General features: G+C 42.3%; 1 protein-coding gene across 1 annotated transcript in view; it reads left to right on the forward strand.

Moving 5' to 3' along the window:
* AFF3 (ALF transcription elongation factor 3) overlaps window positions 1-16511 on the forward strand; it is a 514329-nt gene that overhangs the window by 241637 nt on the left and 256181 nt on the right. The window lies entirely within an intron of this gene.

Genomic DNA, 16511 nt, shown 5'->3' on the forward strand with positions numbered 1-16511 from the left:
TCTTTTCGAAATCCAGGAGCTACACGTCAACCTGAGGCCTTTGTAGAGGCTGAGGTGACACTGTGTTAAAGTGATCAGCTGAGAGAAGAATAGAGTTGAGATGAAAAATACGGTTGCGCAAACATTCGGATGCCCCCATTTATCACCCTCCTATTTAGAAGCATCCTTTAATAGTCTATACTTTACAGTCAGGCAAGGGTTGCCTTGTTATTTTTCTCCTAAACTTAATTAGAATCAGAAGCACTCTGACAAAGAGGTAATGCCCAGTGTCTGAAAATTTATTTCCATATTGTTTTGCATCATAGTGTGTTGCCTGTTCCTCCCTGTAAGACTGTCTTTTTCCTCCTCACCATGTCTAGAAGATACCCTCCGTGAACTAGTTTCACACCCAGATTTACTTAGGTTGAGCTCTTCCGCCATATTAGTGTTTTCCTGAGTATTCAAACTTATAATCAGGATGTCATCTTCAACCCATATTTTTTCTTCACTCATATTTTTTTCAGGGGAGTAACCTAATAATTTACATTCTCAGAGAGCTGATATTATGCTGGGCAAAACACCAAGACAAATTAGACCAGATGGGATGGCAATTCCCTATAAAGAAAAAACCTTTATTTTAATATGTTTCTAACTTTTGGACATCCTACACACTTTTCCTTGAATTGTTAGTGAATGACAGTAATATAATTATTTGGTTTAAAAATTTGCATTAATCATCAAATTGTTTTCAGAAGCAGGGTTTTTTTTTTTTTTTTGCTTCCTGGAAAACATTATTTCATAAATAAATCTTTTAACTCTCAAGTTGACCAAAATAAGGAATTGAAATTTGATCTGTTGAGTTCATAATGATTTTTGTTTTTCTGGCAGAGATTTATATAGAAAATAGTCATCAAAATGGGTAGCTTCATTTCTGGCATTTAATATATGTTAAATAATATACATATTGTATTTTGTATCTGTATTATCTCTAACCTGGAGCTTTGTTTCAGATTAAACAACAAATAGTGTAAAGTGCTAATAATATACTTTCCCTATTTTTCTTTTGACATCCTTTCATGTCTGGACTCCAAATATTCAGTGTTTAAGCCTTGTTCCTTTGATTGGTTATGGTGTTTATGTCAGCAAAATGGTAATACAAGAACATAGCAATCCCTCTTTGGTTTCCCAATTTATAAAATCCTACCTGTTCTTATCCTTTCTTCTCTTTTCTGAGGATATGGTAGAAATCTGTCATTTGACCTTTCTTTTCCATACTCCAAGCAGAGCCTGAAGTTTGAATAAGGGCTTGAGCAATTCACATACCGAAAGGATATAGTTGAGGTAATATAAAATTCACCTAAAATGAAACTGAGTGCTGAAGTCAAGAGTTTAAAGCATTATTTTTTTTCTTAAGAGAGTTGATGAAAACCTTATGCCCCCTGGTCCCACATCTACTTCCCAATACTGACCCTAATATTCGACGGGTGCTGCCGCTGCCACGACCCACTTTGAATCAGGCAAGGAACACAAGCGAAAGCCTGGACCAAGCAGATAATTGGTTTGGAAGCACATGCAAGGTTCAGGGTAACAGAGATGATGATTTCTTCAGAAGGCAGCTGAGTCCTCTCCAAATTCCAGTCTTCCAAGAGCCTGTGAGGAGTGGTCCAGAATGGGAAATGATACAGACTCAGAGGTGATGGTGTCGTCCAGGTGGGCCTTTTCTCTGCCCTCCCCTGGCAGCCTGACCTATTAGTACTAGTAGTTGGTACTGAGGTAGCTTCTGGAGGATCACATCAGTGTTCCCAGTTTTGCCCAGAATGTTTTCCTGGTTGTCCCCTGCCTCGCACACCCCAGTCATTCTCCAGGGTTGTCTTCTTCTCTTGTCCTAAGTATGTCCTCTCCTCCAAACACAAACACAGGGCTCCTTCTCCCTGGTACTTATTGTGTATCTGCCACACGTCGGGCTTCCTCCTACACTGTGACCCTGATGTCTGGAACTGAGAATTCACGATTTTGTAGAATAAATAAATGAGTGAATGAGTGAAGGAATCCTCTAAGGAAGAATGAAGAATATCATTGTGATAGCTCACAAACAGATTCCATTTGTTCTAAATTGTGGACGTGACTTATTGGCCTTTTTAGCATTGGGTTCGCATGGATAGTCTTTGTGGAGCCCAGTCTTCCTTATCCCTTTCTCTCCCCTCGTGAGCAGCTCAGATAAACCTGATGTAGTCAAGGTCACCAAGGTACTCGTTACTTAGAGCCATCACATTCAAGCGATGGCTCTCTCTTACTGTGGAGGATGAACAGGTCATGAAAGTGCCTTAAAATAATGAAAATTGAGATATTCACTTGACGAGTGTTAACATACCCTTTCCACGTGGGAGGTACTGGAAAAATAACAGTGGGCCAAACAGACATGACCCTCTTGAAACCCACCATATGCTGGAAAATACAGATACTAAGTTTTTTATTTTTAATCTTATAAGTAAATGTCAAATGTTAATTGTGATAAATACTCAGGGTTCTGTGAGAGCCCACCATAGGACACATGACCTCATTTTAGGTCAAGAACAGCTTCCCTGAGGAAGCAACATTTGGACTAATAGTTGGAGGATGAATAGGAAACTGGCCTAAGGACAGGGATATTGAGGCTGCACACAGAGAAACAGGAAGTATTTGGCTAGTTAGGGACCCAGGAAGGACAGTGAGGCCAGAGTGGCTAGAGAGTAGGTGGCAAAAGCCAGGAAGGACAAACCAGGTAGGGCTGTGCCTTCTTAGCCACAACCAAGAAATATGAGCCAGAGTGATGTGATCAGATTGGCCATTTAGATACTCTACTCTGACTGCTATGCAGAATGGATTGAGGGGACGAGGGGAAGAAAAGAGGGGTGAGAGGCTGTTGCACCTGCCCAGATGAGAGATGTTCGGTGGGTCACTCACAGGCATGGGAACATCGAGGAAGATGCTAGTTTGTGGGGGGAAGGGATGAAGTCATACATTAATTTTTTGACATGTTGAGGTTGAAGCACCTTTGACACAGTCCAGGAAACATGGAGACTGTCTACTGAGCATACACTGGTCTGGGGCTCAGAACAGAGGTCTAAGCAGCAGACCAGCATTTTGGACTAATTAGCACATTGGTAGTAAAACCATAGAAATGGGTAAATTTGCCTGGAGAGAGACAAGAGACTGAGAAGAAATGAGAGCCAAAATTCCAAAATTTAAGGGCCAGGGAGAGTAGGGTCCACTGGCAAATGAAAGGGAGAGGGCGTGACTCGGGAAGTTGAGGGATAACGGTGGCTATGGAAGGTCCTAGAACCCACGGAAAGAGAGTTTCAAGCTCAACAGTGCACAGGAATTCCGAGAGGACAAGAGAGATGAGGATTGAAAACCACTCCATGGATTGGACAACAAAAAGCTCATCAGTGACTTTATTGAGTGCTGTTTCTGTGCAGTAGAGGGGGCAGCAACCAGGCAAGAGAAGACTGAGAATATGAAGTCAGAGAGTTGAGAGACATTTTGAGGAGAGGCCATAGCCTCCGTCCAGGGCCTCTCCATTTGCAATCAATCCTGTAGATAAGAACAAGTACCAAATGCTGGAGAGCTAACATTTATGGAGTGCTTATTATGGATGAGGGACTGTTCTCAGTTTCTTGCATGTATTAGCTCCTTTAACTATCACAGATGCCCTTATGAGACAGGCGCTGTTAGCATCCCCATTTTACAGACAAAGAAATCTAAACACGGCTTGCCCAAGGTCACACAACTAGAAAGTGGTAGAGCTGGGATTTTAACAAGCACTGTCTGGCAGCAGCACCCTATCTTCTCTCCTAAGCTTTCTTATTAAATGAAGAAATCCCCCTGGCTCAATAATGAAACCACTCAGGCATTTTGCCGTGAAAGGGAGGTTTCCCATTTCCACATGTTTATGATTCGGAAGTGCCAGATCATGCATTTGTGCACTTGAACTCACAGAGGTTTTATGGCCAGTGTTATCAACCTCATCTTTAAACTTCCTTTTCCTCTCCCCTCTCTTATTTTTGCTGAGGTGACTGTTTTCAAGTCATTTGAATATTACATTATATTCTAAAGTGTAATTATTTTTTACTCTTACTCAGAGAATTTTAATCCTGGGACCTAATAAATCTGTGTATTATTGCAAAAATCAGTTAACCGAGGGAGAAATTATAACCGAGTTCTATGAAGATGGGCGATAAGAGCTAGGAGCCCTCATGGCTGACATATGTTTGTAACAGACAGTTTTGTAAGTTGCACCATATTTCATTCTTAAAGGTTCCAGTGCTGTAATACTTAGGTGCTTTTCGTCAACATTATCCATTAACGTAGAATGAAATTAACATTTGTTCAGCAAATAAAATCCGTTTACAACTTAATGGGGTTGTGCACGGCTGGAATCTAGGATGCACAGATTTTAAGCAAGACAGCTTTGGATGGCAGTTCTTGAGGGGCACGACTCTTAGTGTAGTGGGACTTCTTAAGAAGAGACCAGTGTTAAGAGATTCTGGTTTGAACTTAAAGGATGAAGTCAGAGACAATTTCAGGGTAATGTCTGAGCAGATTATCCTCTTGGTTTTCACCTTTAGTCACTAATTTAATTACAGTTTCCTATGAAATGTTTATAGTGAATATTTACATAGAGTTGCATTTCTGTCGCTAGGACGGGGATAACTGGTACTTGTTTAAATTCTGGGGGCCCAAATCAGTTTCCTGACACTACAATTGAACAAACTTCCAGCAAATAAAGGAATTCCTTTCCTAGATGCTAAGGAGCTCACTGGACAAGATTTTCGGTTTTGATTCTGGGAGATCTGTGAGTGAGGAGAGCGTTTAAAGCACCATCATATGAAGTGCGCATTATTACAGCCCCCTCATATGTTCAGACTCTCATGGTGGGCCAAGACAAACCCTGTGCTTAAATGTCTACATGCTCCTTAACCCAAATGAAAATATGTTGGCCAGTCCTTAGAGAACAAAGAGACCACTTGTTTCAAGTGACCTGTTCAGGTCATTTGCAGAGATGGACCTCAGTCAAATCTCCCCGGCTTCAGACCAGACAGGCTTTTTCGAGCCCATGCTCTTTCCTTTATCAATTATTTCATTTGTTTCAAACAGTAAAGATTTTATTAGTGACAAAATGAAGCCCACAAATGGCAAAATCAATCCAGGTAGAGCTGCAGAGGAGCTCCATTAATACTTCCCATTACTTGTTGCAGTGAAATAAAATCAAAGCGAAAGTAACCCTGATGTAGGCCTAGAGAAATTCACCAGACAAAACCTGCGGGTCTTGCCCAAGATGAATTATTGGCTGATAGTGCTTTGTTTTCACTTCTCTTTCTGCATTTGGTCATCTGAATGGATAGAGACAGAAATACCACAAATTTACGTCTTATTTTACCATAGGTGCATTTGTAAGAGATGTTATTATGCTAGTCCTTTTGGCTGAAACCAAAAGCCCTACTTAAATGATTCCCTTTCTGCTTGCCAAGGGCATCCTCATGCCTGTGAGGGGTATCCAGTGCCCTACTCCTATATTCCAGGGCCATTTGGTCACACTTTTTAGACTTTGTGATCACTCCAGAAGTGTTCGGTTTCTAACAGAGGTGGGGCAAGAGACCACTCTAATTCAAAATCTGTTCTGAGCCCAGGGAATTTGGAGGTGATGGCCAAAGGAACCCCAGGGGTCTGGAAGCTCCTGTTGGGCGCACATGGCTTTGTCTTTCTGTGTTTGCCTGTCTCATTCTGATGCATACCATTAGGAACTACAAAGGCGTGTACAGAACCATGGGGATAGAAGACCAAAGGAATGTTAGCAGCCCATGTAGCTAAAGGTCCATGGGAATGTACTTTCTACCCTAAGGGTCAAGAGTGAATTCTGATACCTCAGTTGATATCTTTACATGGGTATTGGTCACTGTTTTACTCTGCCGGTGCCGGCTGAAAGGAAAGAGGAGATACACAAGTGGCATGTTAACAAAACCTAGATGCCACTGGATGTCATGGAAGCTAACGGTGCTGTGTGCCTCCTGCTGTGGCCAGGCTGGTAAAGACTAAGAGACATGCAGAGAAGCATGTCAGCAGCCAGAATGCAGGAAGGGCTGGGCTTCAGGCAAGGTCAAAGACCCAGTTTCACAGTTTCTCAGGATACTTGGAGAAGCTCAGTATTACGTTAGAGGACCGAGGGATTAAAAATACTTGATTTCGTAAGTTTTCTGCTGCTCTTGCCTTACAAGGGGCATCAACAGAACAAAGAAATAAGAGATTGAACGTACCTCAAGAAGTATAGATTTACGCCCTGCCTTAAAACACCTGCCAGACTCGAAAAAGGGACAGATGCTTATAGAATGAGTAAGAGAGAGAATGTGGGGAAGAAAGCAAATAGAGATGCACTCCTTTCCATGCCAGTGCTCCTCTGAAAGGTGCCTTGCAGAGTCCTCCCCTAGCAACACAAGAGTGTAGGAGGGTGGGACAGAAGCAGAGACAGTCGCTGCCTGTCAGAGCATATGTGGTCCATTGGACTGTGCTTGTCACCCATGCGTGCCGCTCAGGTTTTCACAGCACCCTCACGGTATTCTGCTGCTTTGTATTTCGGGGAGTCCTCATTTTCAGAATAATAAGTGCTTAACCTTGGATCACCTAGAACGAAGCGTGCAGATTCTTATCTTTATCTATGAATGAATTTTACGATTGCATTGTGGTTTTTATTTTGCTTCTAGAAAATATCAATAGACATGAGAGTATAATATCTGATAATACTTTCAAATGTATAAATTCCCGAAGAACACACTTATTGTTAATCTTGGGTTCTTTTAAGTGCTGCTCTTCAGCAGTGAAATGCTAATAGTGCTGGCCACTCGACCTGCTTCATGTCCTTTGCTAAATTCACCTAATAGAACGAATGCAATTTTATTTTCTCTTTCCTATTTCTATACTTTAGTATAATATAAGCATAGGTGCTCATTGGACTTTGAAAGTCTTACCAAAGATCAAAACTGGCAATTATTTATGGAATGATTATGTTAAGTCACTTAATAAAGAATACTTTGGAGCGCTAATTAAGAAGCACAGAAGCATTAGACTGTTTGCTGAAGTGATATTAGTACTTAACATGTGCAGACAAATAAGATCCTCCTTGTTTGCCAAAGAATTTTTAGCCTGTGAATGTGTATATGCAAGTGTGTAACCTTTGTGTCAGAAAATTTCTAGCAAAAAGGGCCCTGTGACCTTCTTCAACTCTATCTTACCTTTTTTTGCTTCTCTCTCTAACCTAGAAATTCCCTCTGATGCTGGTCCTTGCAAACAGGTCCTGGAGGACAAGTCACTGAGGACCTTTTACCACTGTTTCTGCCCCATCGCATTCTCTCAAGCATGGCCATCTTTCCCCCAGAAAGCTTGCCAGTTTCAGCCTCTTGCTGGAATGGCCACGTGTGAGGCATTACCTTCCTCTGACGTGGGTCGTCTGTTGATGCCCTCTCCCACCCCATTAGCAAGGCACCATTGTGCTTGGTCTCTTGTCCACCTTCAGAGTCCACTGCTCCCCTCAGTCCTTCCAGGACTTCCAGGATGGAGCAGTGAAACCTTTTCTCTATCAGCCAGCTCTGGGGCCTGGGTCATGGACCCCTGTAGGCATTCAGCCTCTTGTTTATGCTGAATCCCACTTTCCAGGCTGGATCACGGTAGCTGGTCTGTGCTGTTTCCCATTATCCCCTTCTAGGGAATCTTTAGACACTCTTCCTAATTGCTGCCCCCATGAAATTCTAATACCACAAATATGCTGTACATCTGTGTATGGTATATGTATCTGTGATTTATACAGAGAAAGAATTTTTCATCTCCAAGAACCAGGTTGATCCGGCTTAGCTAAGCCATCGCCCTCGCCCCGCACCTCTGACACCTGGACCTCCTTCCTGCCTGAGCAGGAGCTCCACTGTCCCAGACACTGAGGAGACAGATGCTATTAGCACAAGCACCTTGGCCTGCTGGCTTCATTGGCCAGTGTGCCAGGCTCTGTCCTAGGCACTGAGGTACAGCAGTGAAGCAAATAGGCCTAGATTCTGTCTCGCAGGACCTCTTGTGTTCCAACCTGCTGACAGACCAGGAGACTCACCCGGATCTCCTGCACCCCTCTTTCCCTCTTTCCTGACTTCCAGCTAATCCCTCTGCCTGTGTTTGGAGTCCCATGAATGACTGCAGCCAACTCCGAGCTGGCGAGTGCCCTCTGTCTCAGGTCTCCTCCAGCCTGGGTCTTATCCTCAGGGTAAACATGTACACACACCTTCTGTCTTTGGAAGACGCTTCTTCAGTGCTGCACTCCTTGGGGCTCTCTCCCCTTCCTCAGTTGACACCCCCCCCTCCCGCCAGCCGGGTCCCTGTGTGCCTTCACCTCCACTTTCTCATCAACCTACCGCTGTCCAGGTCCTCCTCCCCCACTCCCCTGAAACCACTTTTACCAGCGTCACTGCTTCATGCTGGCTTCTCACTAAGCACAGAGACCGTTCCCAGCGTGATCTCTTGGTAGCATTCGATGTGCTGACCACACTGTCCACCTTAAAGTGCTGGGGCCTTAGCCTCCCTCACCACACCCTCCTGGGCTTATTCCCAGTGGGTGGTCATTTCTTCTTGGTCTCCTTCATGCGCCTCACTTCCTGTAACTACCCCTTATGGTTGGTATTCCTCAGACTTCTGTCCCAGCTCTCTCTTCTTCTCCCAGGCTACATTTCTCCAGCTTCTGGTGGCATTTGTGCCATGGTGGTGGGTGAGTGTGTATCTTGAGCCCAGCTGTTTCCTGAGTTTCATGCTTATCTATCCAGCTGCCCCCGAATTGAATTGCTCCACTTTTTTTTTGGAAGATTTTATTTATTTATTTATTTATTTATTTATTTATTTATTTGAGAGAGAGAGCGCACGCACTAGCAGGGGGAGGGGCAGAGGAAGAGGAACAAGGAGAAGCAGATTCCCTCCTGAGCATGGAGCCCAACATGGGGCTTGATCCCAGGACCCTAAATCATGACCTGAGCCGAAGGCAGACACTTATCCGACTGAGCCACCCAGGCGCCCCCGTTGTTCCACTTATTTGTGTCATAGACGCCCCCACCCTGATCCCAGCTCACACCTCTGATGGCTCTGCCTCCAGCATGGATTATCCTCATTCACCTAGCTGCTCAAACCATTGGACTCTTCCTGCTCACACTTGCCACAGTTGGTTGCACACCAAGCCTGTCAGTCTGTCTCCTGAATCGCCCTCAGATGGATCTGCTTCTTTCCATCTCTGTTGGAAAGAGATGTTCTTCTTGTTCAGTCCACCATCCTTTCCCACCCAGATTATTCCAGAGACCTCCTCCCTGGCCACCTTCATACTGGTGGCCTCTATCCAGCTCCCCCAGTGTAGGCGGTATCAGCTTTCCAAAGCATGTGTGCTTTTAAAAGTTTTCAGTGGCCCCCCTCTGGGTTCAGAACAGAGTCAGATTCCTGGATGTGGTCTGGGAGAGCCACACAAGTCCTAGCCCTGCATTGCGTTCCAGCCTTATCTTTCCCCATGGCCCACCTCACACTCTATCCTCCACTTCTGCCTCTGGGCTTACCTCATGCTCTTCTGTACCCAACAGAACATGCTCTGTCTACCCTTCACCCCCAACTCAGCTGTTTCCAAGCCTCCCTTGAGAGCTCACTCCCTGCCGGAAGCCTTCCTGATTCCCAAGTCCGAGTTAGATGCTCCTATTCTGTATTCCCCAGGAAAGGTACCCTTTATTCTTATCACTTCACTTCTACGTTGAGTCATAATGGTCTTTCGTAGCCCGCATTAGGCTGTTACTGTCTATCCCCAGGGACTATCAAAATGACTGTCCCAGTGAATGTTTAATAAATACTGAATAGATGGATGGAGGATAATGAATGAATGACTTTGACCTTTTGCTCAGTGTCCGTTCTTGTTCTCTACCTTATTGTCCTTCCAATCCTGCAACAAAAAGTGTTGAGGTGCTATCCCCCTAGAACATCAGCTCTCCAAGGACAGCGAAGACTGCTGTGTGACCTGGGAGAATTGGGACACATCCTACAATTAGCACAATGCAAGAGAGAAGAAAATTCACCTCCTAACTCCTGAGGGTCAGAAGTGAAAAGGAGCCTGGCAGCTTTTGCGCGTGTACACATCAGGCGAGCGCAGACTTTCTGTCTGCCGCTTGTGTTCTGATTATCTTTCCGAAGACAGAGTTTTTCATTTTGATAGATAATGAGTGTAATGTACAAGTTGAAGAAATCAAGATAATAAATTTGCAGGGATAATTTGGTTAATTACCATTTTGCTACTCATAGCATCAAGGGCTGGAAGTCAAAGCTCTTTCCACTGCTAATATGCTCTGTGGAAAGCAGTTCTTAGAACAATTAAAACATATCCACCCAAAAGTGATCAGCTGAAGACGTACATTTTAAAATTGTATTTATTATCATGAAAACCACACACAGTGTTTTCTGTTACTTTTTCAAATTGAAGGGTGTGAAATTACAAATTTGCTGCAAATTTGTACCCTCATGGGAAAGTTGAAAATAATTTCTTAAGTAGAGATGATAATTTGCAGATTAAAGACATAAGGGCCTTGAAAAATTAGACCATCTATCCAGATATTAATCTACATTTTCTGTAGTCTTTATATTCATAATTATTTAGATCAGCATAACCTGAAAAAACCTAGAAACCTCATTTTCCCTTTCCATTTCATTTGTATGTTGTCATATAAGTTCTGAGAAATGTGATTAGTAGGTGTACAATTCTTTTGTTTTTATGTTGGTTGGATACAATGCAGTGTAAGTATTTTTTAAATGTAGGGGTTGGAACTCAGACATTTTGCATAACTTTTAGAACATGTTCCCGTACCTACGGGCATCTTATTTTGTTCTGATTTTGAAAACTACCCACACAGCCCATAATTTCAGAATAGGTAACCTAGTGTCGCATTCTTTAGCCCCCCCATTAACTAGGTTTTGCATGTGGGGTGTTGTTCTGTTTGCACATAGCTCCATTCCTGGCCCTACTTGGACCTCAGCAGTTCTAGAGAAGTGCTATGCTCAGTACCACTGCTTACACCTCCACTCTCTGGAGACCAGCCCTGTACCAAATTCTGCTTTCCTAAACAATTTTAGTTTCTGATGATAAATCAGGAAAGGTGCATCTCTTCCTGTCTCTCCAGTTATTAGCTTTGAGAACAATTGTCCTATGCTAACAGTCAGGGCTTAATTTTCTTTAATGTACCTTCCCTCTCTCTCTCCTCTCACTAAAAAGATGTGCCATTTTGCAAATGGGTATCTTTCTCTCTCCCCTGAATTTCCTAGGACATCACAAGAAGTTGTGATCTGTGCACTGTTTATTGTTGCAGATTTTTCAGTATAATGTCTTTATTTTAGTGCCTTATTTTTGCATTGTAATTCTAAATAATTAGACATCTCTGGTTCTGTGGAGTTAAAAATATTAAAGATTTTATGTTATTTTTTTAAACAAAGTATTTATCTCTGAACATTGATTAGGCTTTTGAAATGTGATTAAAAATCTTAAGATCGGTATGCTTATTATTGACGTATTATGCAATAATTTAAAACTCTATCCTCAGCTACTTGTAAATATCTTTTAATAGTCTCAAATATAGATTAATTCTGTATGTAAAGTACATATTTCTTTTTAAATTACCCTGGGATTCTATAGTAATTCATTTAACATTATTGAAATACTTGTATCTGAATATTTCCTTTATGAATCGTTTTAGTCTTCCCTTCCCTGGCAATAACTTGTGACCTAACAGTATTTTGGGCCAATTTTTAAACATCTTTTTGAATTCAGTTTAATGGTGTATATCTGGGGGTGAGGTGGAAAGTGAAGAATAGGCTTTTCAAAATAGAACCTTTAAAGTTAGCTGAAAATGTTAGTAATGGCTTCTAAAAAATGATCAATCCCTGAAAACCTACCCAGGCTGCCGCTCTGTAACCAAATTACAAATTGAGACCCTGGTAAGTCTGAGAGTCAACTTGAACTACAAAAGCCATTCGAAAATTCCACTGCAAATAACTAGAAAGAGGCAGGGTGAGGGGGGGCGGGGAGAAAATCCAGCCACGTGCAATGAGGAAGATGATATCGCATAAACAATGAGGTGCAACAGGTTCTCTCCAGACAGTGAGAGAAAAATGTCTCCTCTATTCTGCAAAATAAGCCTTAATCATTCTGACTTCTTAACTTCCTGTTTCCTTGTTTTTTTTTTTTTTTTTTTCATCAACGTCTCTCACCAACCTCTCCACACACATCCTAATCCCAGACTCTGGAAAAAGATGAGAAATGAACACGGAGTTCTTTTGGAGGTTCAGTAGTTATTGTTGTAGGAAATGTGGAGCCCACTGTGACATGAATAAAGATTCCAAAGCAGATTCCTGACATGTTTAAGATGGTGTGGATGGTGGGGGAGGAGGGGTCATCGCAGCTGGCATCATCTAGAAAGATCATCAGCAACCCCTTGAATAGTTGAAATGATTAATCACTTCAGCACAAAAGAACACAAAAGGAGATTGGGTAAGAATGAGCAGGGGACAGAGTGCTAGCTCCAGGGGTGACGTGCTTGTCTGCTTAATAATGTGTTTCTAAAGCGTGTGCCGCGTCAGGAGCGATGCACATGCAGGCGGAGGAAGGAAAGACAAGGCAGTGGGCAAGTATTTGGCGAATTAGATCAAATGTTTAAGGAAATCGGATGAGCAGTAATTTTGATGTGAACATTTTAAAAATTCATTCCCTCCCCCTTTCCACTCCCTACCCCCAATATCTTAGGAGCGCTGGGAAAGCTTGCAGGATAGTGCTGGACCTTTATCATTGAAAATGAGGAAAAGTCAATCAAATCAATATTGCCACATAGCTTCCCTGCCTTTAAGGCACAGGGATTTGAATTGGCTCCTTGGACTGGAGCAAACTACGTGACTTAAAGCATCGGAAAGTATCATAATGGCATCGCTTAACATGTATTGATGGCTAACTGTGCCCTTCCCATCTCTTAACTTCTTTTAATCTTCCAAGTAACCCTATATGATGTCATCCCCATTTTACAGAAGAGGCAACGGAGATGTAGAGAGTTATTAAGAGACAGGGTTAGGGTTCAAACTCAGGTCTTCAGAGCCCAAGCTCATAAACACATACAGTGCAATTTTTTTTTAAACTCTGAATATTTTCAAAACGTAAGACTGAGCAAATTCGTCTTATGAGGGCACATCGAGACTCTTGCATTGTACCACGTTTCTTATAGCTTGTAGGAAACAGAGGGGTGCATTTAGGCTGCAGTTGTTGCCCCAGTGGTAAGAAGCTGCTAGGCGTCTGGAAAGAGTTAGATTGAGGATCAGTGTGTGCCGAGTGGCATGCGGCATGCACAGTGAGCATAGAAATGCCACCGGTAGTTCCTTACAAAGCGAGCTTGAGTGCGTATTCACGTGTAGGCTAGTTACTGAGTAGAGTGTCTGTTACTGAGAATATGGTTCTTTTGTGTCAGCCTGTGTTATACGCTGCCTTGTACGGAGCTGTATGTTACTGACACCTCCTGCCCATATTAGCCCTAGTAAGAGCAGCAACAGTCAGTGCTGTCCTCCTCCCCAGGAGAGGGGTGGGTAAAGATGGAGAGTGGAGACGCCAAGAGTGCCAGGGGACAGAAGTCCAGGCACCCGATGCATGGGCGTGAGTTGCCCTGGAGCCTGAACTTTTGCGTCCGATACTCATCTGTTCAACAGCTCTGCCCCCAACCAGCTGCGCAACACTGAGCTAATGGAGGTTTCAAGACAGTGTACATTTTGCCCAGAAAAAAAAAGCTATTGTTCTCACTCCCTATTTGATATGGTTGTAACATTTATTGCTGGGTAAATTTGTGAATACACACATCTTAGTGAGTCAGCGTCTAACAAAATATTTTCATTCATCAAATGCAGTTCTGGAGGTAAACCAATTTTGTAAGTCTGTGATTGAAATAAACATTTTATTTTGGAACTGATGACTGTTAGCTGCTGGTTTTCTTGTTGTTAGGATAATCGAGTATTTTCAAATTCATTAGAGACAAGGTTCACTTAGAGAAATTTCAATCTAGAATATGTAGCTGTAGAATATTTGTGAGATTATCTTTATTGCTAAGAAACAATTGCTTTGCTAAAGGATTCCTGGCTATAGGAAAAGATCAACCTAGGATTAACAGCAAACTCCCCTCAAGAACCTAGATGTCTGTTTACAGTTTCTTTAAAACTCAGCGTTAATAGGAAAACAAAAGTGTTGGAAATCACTGAGTTTGACTGACAAACAGTAAGGCTTGGAATGAAATCAAAAGCCAGTGGGACATTATAAATCACTTTACAAAAGTAGAGTTTTTTAAACAACCGTTCAGGTGCGTGTACAAAGTAAAGTGACTGCGAAGGGAATAAATGCAGACTACACCCCCTGGTGGAGCATTTGTTTGATAGGTGGTTGATAGCTTTCTATCTCGTTAAGTACAGTTAAAGTGCTTCTTTAAATTTCTTTGCCTTTTTGGTTGATTATAAAACTATGTCAACTTGTGCCTGTAAGTTGCTTTTACAAGTATATAGTTTTACTAAGTATGCCTAATTATAAATCAGATTACCCAGGCAAAGTAATTTTTATAATGTGTTCTAGTCAACTATGTTCCTACAGATTCCTTTTGAGAGCTCACAAAGGATTAAAAATTATGCATAACTTCTAACTTATAGCAGTATTTTCACATTGAAATACACTTGGTACATTGCTTGGAACAGCTGGCAAATGACATAGAACCCTCCTACTTAAATATAAATCCTTTCCACATATACTTATTCAACCAAGGAGGGCAATGTAAAACTCAGAAATCTACTTAGACTTGACAATGAATTAAAATAGTGGAAGTCTTCAAAGGGGTGGGTTCAGAAAATCCTCAGCTTTTACGTAGACCCTTAAAAGAAGACATGAGAAGGAAAGTGGGTTGGCATTTTTATACTGCGTATGAAGGATTATTTCTTTTCAATATTTTTCAGTGATATACAGACTTAATTTCAATTAGAATGAGATTGCCTACATTTCTGTTTGATTTTGTAGCACCCAACAATCATCTCAATAAGTACTTGAATGGTTTATTGAAAATCTCACTTCATGAAAAAATGGACGTATTCAATATTTAAAGGCATTTATATACTTTCAAGTATGGGACATATTACTTGTTAAATTGTATTCAGTGCCTTGAGTTGTTACTATTAAGAAAGCCAGAGAATTCTAGGGTCCAGAAATGAATAAGAGCTAGAATTTTACATATAAAGAATTCATGGCTTCATGGGAACTCAGAAGCATCTAAAATTATAAACTTAGTGCTACCTCTGATAAGAATCTACTCTTGAGTGAATTAGGGGTTTATAATGATACCTATCAGTACTTGAAGTTGAAGAACTGTCCATCCATATTTGGCATAGTAAATAGTAAGTCTTCTAGCTGATTGTCTTGTCTGCCTGTGGCAGCAATAACATGTGCTCGACCCAGGTTGGTTGTGTAGCTCAAAGAAGATCAAGGATTGCACACAACATGGTAAAGTGTTATTAAAAACAGTAATGCTTCAGCTCAGAGCTACAGAAAAAGATAGAGAGCTGGAGGAGACACTGCTTCACTCAAAACAAGAAAAAGGTAGAGAAACTATTTAACCCATGAAAGAATTGACTTCATAGGGCAAACAATTAACCTGAAATGTGATGAGAGACAAGCACCTTCAGGAAGAAATGGGACCTGAGCATTTGTTCATATGGGACACCACCCAAGGCCATATACACCAGTAAAAAGATTCAGCTGGAAACCTATAATGAATTGCTGAAGGTGAATGTGGGCTCACAGGAGAATGCCACAAACACAGGGAAGGTTGCCGTCTCCTGCAGTCTTTTCGTCCACCAGGCACTCATAGAAAAGACCAGGAAGCATACTGAGAAGCCTCTCTTGTGGTGCTGGCTGGGGGTGGGGGGTGGGGGGGAAGAGCAGTCACTGCTCAGCCTCTCCATCCAGATCCAACTCCTCTATCTCTCCGGCTGCTTGGAAGACTTCGTCTGCGGGAGGAAGGGCACAAAACTGCAGCCCTTTGGGTGGATCTTCCAGTGGGGCAGGGGAATGGTACCTGCCTCTGAAACTGAACTCAGACCCCGCTCCCTCTCATTCCTAAGAAGCAAAAGCCTTAATCTCCAAGAGGAAGGATGACCCAAATGCATCCTGAGGTCCCTAGGGGAGGCCCACTCTACCTGGGAAGGAGAAAACAAACAGCTCTACCTGGGGAGGAGAAAACAAACAGCTCTACCCCTGGGGAAGGTACAGGAGTATGTCCTACCTAACATTACTTCTGGAGGAGGCTACACCACCAAGACTCCTATTCACAGTGCCTACCTGAAACTAAGTCTTAATAAGAACATCAGAGTCTGTCTTTCCTCCCCAATTCTCCAGCCACCACACCAGCAAGGATTGAGTAAAAATAACAGTGGGATACAACTGGAAG

This window comes from Ursus arctos, unplaced genomic scaffold (genome assembly GCF_023065955.2).
Source record: "Ursus arctos isolate Adak ecotype North America unplaced genomic scaffold, UrsArc2.0 scaffold_8, whole genome shotgun sequence".
Lineage (NCBI taxonomy): Eukaryota > Metazoa > Chordata > Mammalia > Carnivora > Ursidae > Ursus > Ursus arctos.